The sequence below is a fragment of the Arvicanthis niloticus genome, chromosome 16 (genome assembly GCF_011762505.2).
Source record: "Arvicanthis niloticus isolate mArvNil1 chromosome 16, mArvNil1.pat.X, whole genome shotgun sequence".
In the NCBI taxonomy this organism is placed as follows: Eukaryota; Metazoa; Chordata; class Mammalia; order Rodentia; family Muridae; genus Arvicanthis; species Arvicanthis niloticus.
The window spans coordinates 61,872,953-61,879,748 of NC_047673.1; the positions used below are offsets into that span (position 1 = coordinate 61,872,953).

Consider the following 6,796-nt stretch of genomic DNA (forward strand, 5'->3'; position numbering starts at 1 on the left):
TTTTTCTTTTAAACCATTTTAATTACATGCAAGTATTTAGGTCAGTTCTAGGTTGAGGAACTAGCAATACAATAGATGCAAATAGTCAAGGAACAAGCAAGACAATAAGCAAAAAGTCCCATGATCACTCCCATGATCACTGTTTCCAAGGGCTCATCAGGATGACAAAAATATCAGAGCCTACTTCCCTGTCCTAGCCCACAGCCAGGTTCATGCCTGACGCCTAGGTCTTTGTTCTAGCAGAAGACTTAGATTCCTGACTGAAATTACTTCTCTGTTTTAGCCTAAAATTAGATTCCTGCCTGAATTTCCTTGTCCTTGGCCAAGGTCAGATTCCTGCCAAGCAGCCTCAAAAGCTCTCCACAGCCAGGCAATGGTAGCACATGCCTTTAATCCCAGCATTTGGGAGGCAGAGGCAGGCGGATTTCTGAGTTCGAGGCCAGCCTGGTCTACAGAGTGAGTCCAGGACAGCCAGGTTCCATAGAGAAACCGTTTCCAAGTCTGTTCCAGGCAGAGAGAAGCATCAAACCAACTGCCTTTGCAGTGTACCTGGGTGGACAGAGGCTTTGATGCCTCTATGGGTAAATAGAACGGGAGTCTTGGTCCGAGCAGACCAAAGGCATTTCTGCATTTGAGGTTCCTGCCACATTGTTACCTGTTTTTATTACTTATGTATTTCAAAGGGACAGTCAGCATCCCTAAGGGAAAAGACTTGTGTGGCCGGTTGATAATTTTTCACTTTGGGGGACAGGAACATGGGGAATTGCATTCTGGGTCAGTCCCTCCTACAGCTCTGAAGGTAACCTGCTCCTTCTGCTTGAATGGCTCCTGCATCTGTTTCTTAGATTACAGCTGTGTGTTTATGCTTGGCGCTGATGGAAGCCGGAAGTGGGCGCTGGGGCGTTTTGAGGCACACATCTGCAGCGTTAAGAACCTGAGTTTAAGAACCCACAGCAGAGAGCAAACACCCTGAAAAGCTACTAGTCTGTTTTTTTACCACATAAGTAGCCTTACCTAAGCAAGGCCTCAAAAAATTGGTTTAAGACTCAGAGTTGTTCCTCTCCACGGAAATCTTTAGTAAAAGGCGAAAGATTTATACGATCTGAAGAGAAACCAGAGTATGCCTCCAGAGTGTTTGTGTACAATTCTGGCCGACTGTATCTCCTAGATCACGAATGGTAACTATTTACTTCTAAAGACAGTGACGACTTTATTTATATCAGATAAATCTTTGAACCTTCTACCACATTAAAGAATAGGATAAATAAAATAAAACAACAAAAAGCACGTTACTCTTTTAAATTATGTAACCACTTGTGTGCACTGCATTGTGGGTATGCAAATATTGCCGCGTAGCCGCGTAGCCGCCTCGGTTTCCGGAAGTGCCTTGAATTTGTCCTGGATGTCGCTAAGCTCTGGGCCGCCACCAGGGGTCAGAGCGAAAGCCAGATTTACAAGCCTACAGACTTCCAATTTCAAAGTGTGATTTTGGTGTGCTTGTAATTCCAGTTCTGGTAGTAGAGGCAGAGGCAGAGGCAGAGGCAGGGAAAGAATTGAATTTGAGGCCTATCTGGTCTGCAATGCGAGGGCCCGGCCAGCCAGGCCTTTACATAAGAAAAAGAGTATAAACATAGGAAAAAGTTACATAAGAAAAAAATTAAAATCAAAATACGACTTACATGGGCAGAGCCCACTGTAGAGTATGTGACTACTATGCACGAGGGAATGGGTTTCATTCTCAGCTCCATAACATAAAAATAAAACAAAAATTGAAAAAAAAAAAAACCTCAAAAAACAAACTCTTGTTTTTAATACAGTACAGTGGCAGAGTGCCTGTCTACCATGCAGCAAGGTAGGTTTAATTCCATTGAAAATCTTTTCTGCCTAGCAGGGGTGATACATGCCTGACCTCTCAGCATTGGTAAGACTGAGACAGAAGGACTGTGAGTTTTAATGAGACAAGACTAATCTAAAATAAAATCAAATGCAGGGGTGGTGGTGCCTTTAATCCCAGCACTCAGGAGGTAGTGGCAGGTGGATCTCTGAATTAGAGGCCAGCCTGGTCCTCACAGCAAGTTCTAGGTCAGCCAGGTTCCATAGAGAAACCCTGTTTGAAGCCCCTCTCCCCAGACAAACAACAACAAAACAAAAATAAAACACCAACTTTATTTTTCCAGCATATTTTTATCGATTTTTTGGGAATTTCACACCATGCACCGTGATCAAGCTCACGTCCCAGTCTTCCCATTGTATCTTTAAGTTTTTCAAATCCTATTTTTAATGATGTTTTTTACATGCTTTAACTTCCCTTGTAGCCCACCACCCACCAAAATAGTGGAAAAGAAAGGATGGGGGGGGGGGGGCAGGCAGTGGACCTGTTTAGAAAGGTTCTTTGGAGCAAGGCCAAGTGATAAGTGTCTCCTGGGTGATTTTGAATCCCCTCAAGTTTGTGATAAAGATTAATTATCACAGCTGGCATGTGAGTAGAACTGAAAGTTCTTGTTTGCAACATGAGCTGTGTGCCCTAGGGACTAAAGACTTATCCCCTAGAGATTACAGACTTCAGAGGGGACCAGAAGTCTCCTAACAGTGGGAGAGGATGAAAGCCAAAGGGACTTCAACCAGTGGCAACCCAGCATGATCCCTAGGCCGGTGAAGCAGCCTAGGAAAGGATTCCTTATGCGGAAGTTAATGGTGTGAAGTCGCTCTGTCATCGTGTGAGAATGATCCTATTATTAGAAAATACATAGCTACTTAAAATGAAAGGGCAATGATTAACTTATCTTCAAGTGAGTTAAAAAGTGTGCATTTTATTGCTTCTGGAACATCAAACACGAGGTTACCTCGATGTCCCGTGAGGTTGTGACTATTGTTATGTCTGTCATTTTTGGCCCTTTGCCTTTTTCTGCTAAAACTCTGGAGCATCAGTGACTGAACGCTTCCCTTAGTCCACTAAGACTTTTACAATTTTTATTTAATTTAACTTTTTTTTTTTTTTACTTTTTTTATTGCTTCTTTGGGAATTTCACATCATGTACCCTAGTCCTGCTCACCTCCTTATCTCTTTGTACCCACCCTCCACTCGTGTAAACACCATGCCCCCAAAGAGAATAAAATAAGACAGGATTTTTTTTTTTTTAAAGATCTTGTCCTAGAAGCTGTAATATGTCAGTGTTTCATGCAGAATACCCTTTTCTCTACACATCTTTAGCAAATGTTCATTGCAATGAGTCATTGGTCTGTCTCGAGGTCCTGGTTTCTGCTACATTATCTATACTGGGTAATCATAAAAGGTATAGAAAACTTATGAAAAATACTAGTTCTACCAAAAAAGCAGAGCTAAATGTGAAATTTTAGGTCTTCGCTGCCCCGGGATGCATTCTACATTCCGGGAGGGGTACATTATCCCTGAGTCAGAGTAACACTTGCTGGATTAACATTCCTCAGACCTCAGGGAAGAGAACCCACCTGCGGGTGGGGAAGGCCCAAAGCATGGATGGTTGGACAAAGTTACATTCTTTCGAAAGATGAGTGTACAAGATGTTTCTGCATGACTCTGACTAGATTATTGGTTGAGACATTTTTTGGGGGGACTTTTCACTATTTTTATGTTATATTTCCTTAGTTACCCCCTCATCCCCCTTGGTTTGTGGTTTTCCTCTATATAAGATCTCCTCTCACCAGGCTGAATTGTCAATTCCTCTGCTCCTGCATGGGTTATGAATTGACCATCAGCCAGTTGACCCTGAAATATACCTCTTGCTGATTGCATCTAGATTGGTGTCTTGTGAATTATTGGGTGTCTGTGACATCCTGAGACTTGAATAAGGGACTCCACTCTTGGGGATCTTTCAATCACAGATACACCTTTTGGATATCCTGTTATTGTCCTATGTCATGGAGATCCTGCAGGACCAGCCTTTTCACCTGTTCCAGCTGTTCAGAGACAGGGTAGATGTTGGGGGGGGGGTGTACGCATATATTTTTTACAGCCTACTTTCAAAGGGTTTAACCTCTCCTCTAGCCCATCCCTCACAAGAGGTAGTGGGAAAGAAAGGTCATTAGGATATGGGGGACCTGTTTAGAAATAGTTCTTTGGAGTGATTTCAATCTTTGTTGTTCTCAGTCCAGTCCACTAGCAAACACCAAACATGAATCAGCATCTGCAGTCCAGTTCACTCAGCAGATACCACATACGAATCAGCAATGACAGTTCAATCCAGAGGAAACTGCATGGTTTGCCAATCAGCCTGAGTCCGTGGAAGTGGCAAGAAGCCACAGGAACATCACAAGAAGTTCTTTGGCAAGTTTTTCTCTATGAAGTCACCACAAGCAAAGCTCAGCACCGCAGTGTAAGGCGAAGCAATACATACATGTCATGAGAGAAGGCTAGGGAGGCAGAGCAAAGCAAACCAATGCTCAAGCCCCCACTGTCTGTGTGAGCATATCTATATTCTTTTTAAATATCATGTCTCTCTTTTCACGGGTCTGCTATAGCAAAACATCCTTTCACCTGTGTCTGCCTCAGTAAAACATCATTTGACATAACTGACTTTCCAAAGAAACCAGAAGTTTTCACTTCAGGTGGGCCAGCTCAAAGCCCTGGATCTGGGCCTGGGAGGTAGCTGAGTTGGGTCAGCCTGCCAGCTTTCCTGGGTCCACACCACCAGGGTGAGTTCTCCAGCACTGCCCTGGCTAATTCACCTAATGCTTCAACCAGTAAGGAGCAGGATTAGCTCTCCTGCTCTCATGTCTCATGTCCTCAGGGCCAGCTCACCCACACCTTCACCACCAGGGCCACCTCTGCTGTGCTGCCCATGTGAGGTGCAGGGTTTACCCCCCCAGTGCTGCAGCCAGTGAAGGGCAGGGCCTACTCCCCTGTTCTCACAATCTTGGAGTGGGGAAGCTCTCCAGTCTGGCCCAGTTGAGGAGTGGGGCCAGCTCTTCCACATTCTCATGTTCTCAGGGCCTCATGTGGTGAGGGTCCAGAGGAGGCCATTCAGAGATATTTTTTTGGGGGGGGGGGTTTCTCTGTGTAGTCCTGGCTGTCCTGGAACTCACTCTGTAGACCAGGATGGCCTTGAACTCAGAAATCCGCCTGTCTCTGCCTCCCAATTGTTGGGATTAAAGGCATGAGCTCAGATTTATTTTATGTATATTGTAGCCAGTGGCTACTGGACCCGGTTCACCTGAAAGGAAGGCTGGGAGTGAAAGGGGAATAGAGGGTGAGAGAAAACATGGGGCCAAGATAACGTGTTATGATCAAGGCCCAAAGTTTAATATTTTGCTTTCACATATAAAGGGGAAGCCCCACCCCCAGAGTCTCTTCTCATTTCAGCCCAGTGGCTGGGTGAGGGGATAGCAGCCTGGAGGTGTCAAGGCAAGCTCTGCAGGTGGTCCATTCTTCTTAGCTCCTGTAGCAGACTGCAGGTTGGTCACCAAGGCCCCTGGCAATGCTTCTTAGGTCCTATTGTTTTGGTCTACTGTGGTAAATGACTCCTTAAGTCCTGCTCAAGGCTGGGGGGAGGGCACAGTATATGAGTACACTTCAGACATATCAGAAGAGGGCATCAGATTCCATTACAGATGGTTGTGAGATACCATGTGGTTGCTGGGAATTGAACTTAGGACCCCTGGAAGAGCAGCCAGTGCTCTTAACTGCTGAGCCATCTCTTTAGCTTTCAGTTTTAAAATAGAATTATTTTTCATAGTTCTGGAGGGCGGGAAGTTCAAGATCAAAGCATTGGCAGATTTGGATTCTGATATCTTCCTCATGCACAGCTCTTCTCTCATTGTTACCTCATCTGGAGGATGGTATGAGGTATTGTTGGATTCTAAAGATCTAATAACAGGTGTCACGCTCCCCCAGAGAACTCACGGACAGGACTTGCTATAATAACATGAGGTTTATTGATACTGGTGCACCAGGACTCTCTTGTATGCAGACAAAAGAGAGCCCCAAATTAGATTTGGGGCCATTTTTATACCAATATTCACAAGGCTCATAAAGGCAGTTTTACCTCTTAATCAATAACTACAAGGGCTGACTTTAACATCCATTCTCAAGCTCGGTTGCTAAGTAACCCAATTTTACATCTTATCTTTAAAAGAAGGTCAGCTTAAGTAGCTTCTATTTACCCAGGTTTTACTGTGTTAAGGGCTCATAAACTCTTATCTTGGGTCTTTCTTCCTCTGGAATGCCTTTGAAATGTGTTTCTCCTGGGATGTGTCCCTGGGGGAAGTTAATATTTGAGTTTAAACCAAAATCAGAGCTTTTTATTAATTTTAAGTTTCTATAATATCCCGTTGGGACCTCTTTTAAAAGGGTAAGGATCCCACTCAGGAGGTCCTTACCCTATGACCTTTTCTTAGAAAGTCACTACCTTAAAGTACTCACATTGGTGATAGGTTTCAGTATATGAATTTTAGGGGGACAGAAACATTCAGACCACAGCAGACCTGGACACCAGACACAAGTGTGTGACTTCCGGGGAAGATCTGAACAGATGCCTACTCACTCCAGGTAGGCACTGATGATAGACTAAAGATGATTCCATCCATCCCAGTTTACCAAACATCTGAGTTCATTGGAGTCTTTTGCAGGAACAGGTGAGGAATTACTTACAGGAGTATAGATGACTCAAAAAGGCTCACCAAAGCTCCGCCTTCCCACGATAGCTGACAACTTAATAATCTGCTTTCAAGGAGATCGCATGAGTAGGAAGCAGTTTAGCTCACCAGAAAGCCTCCCTTCCCAGATTTTTTTTTTGAGACAAGACTTCTCTGTGTAACTGTG

The 6,796-nt window shown here is 44.2% G+C and overlaps 1 non-coding gene across 1 annotated transcript; it reads right to left on the reverse strand.

Moving 5' to 3' along the window:
- Window positions 1-1,006: 1,006 nt before the first annotated feature.
- On the reverse strand, window positions 1,007-1,122 carry LOC117722113 (U5 spliceosomal RNA). The gene has a single exon (XR_004608502.1). It is a non-coding gene; the product is annotated as a U5 spliceosomal RNA (small nuclear RNA).
- Between the last annotated feature and the right edge of the window lie 5,674 nt (window positions 1,123-6,796).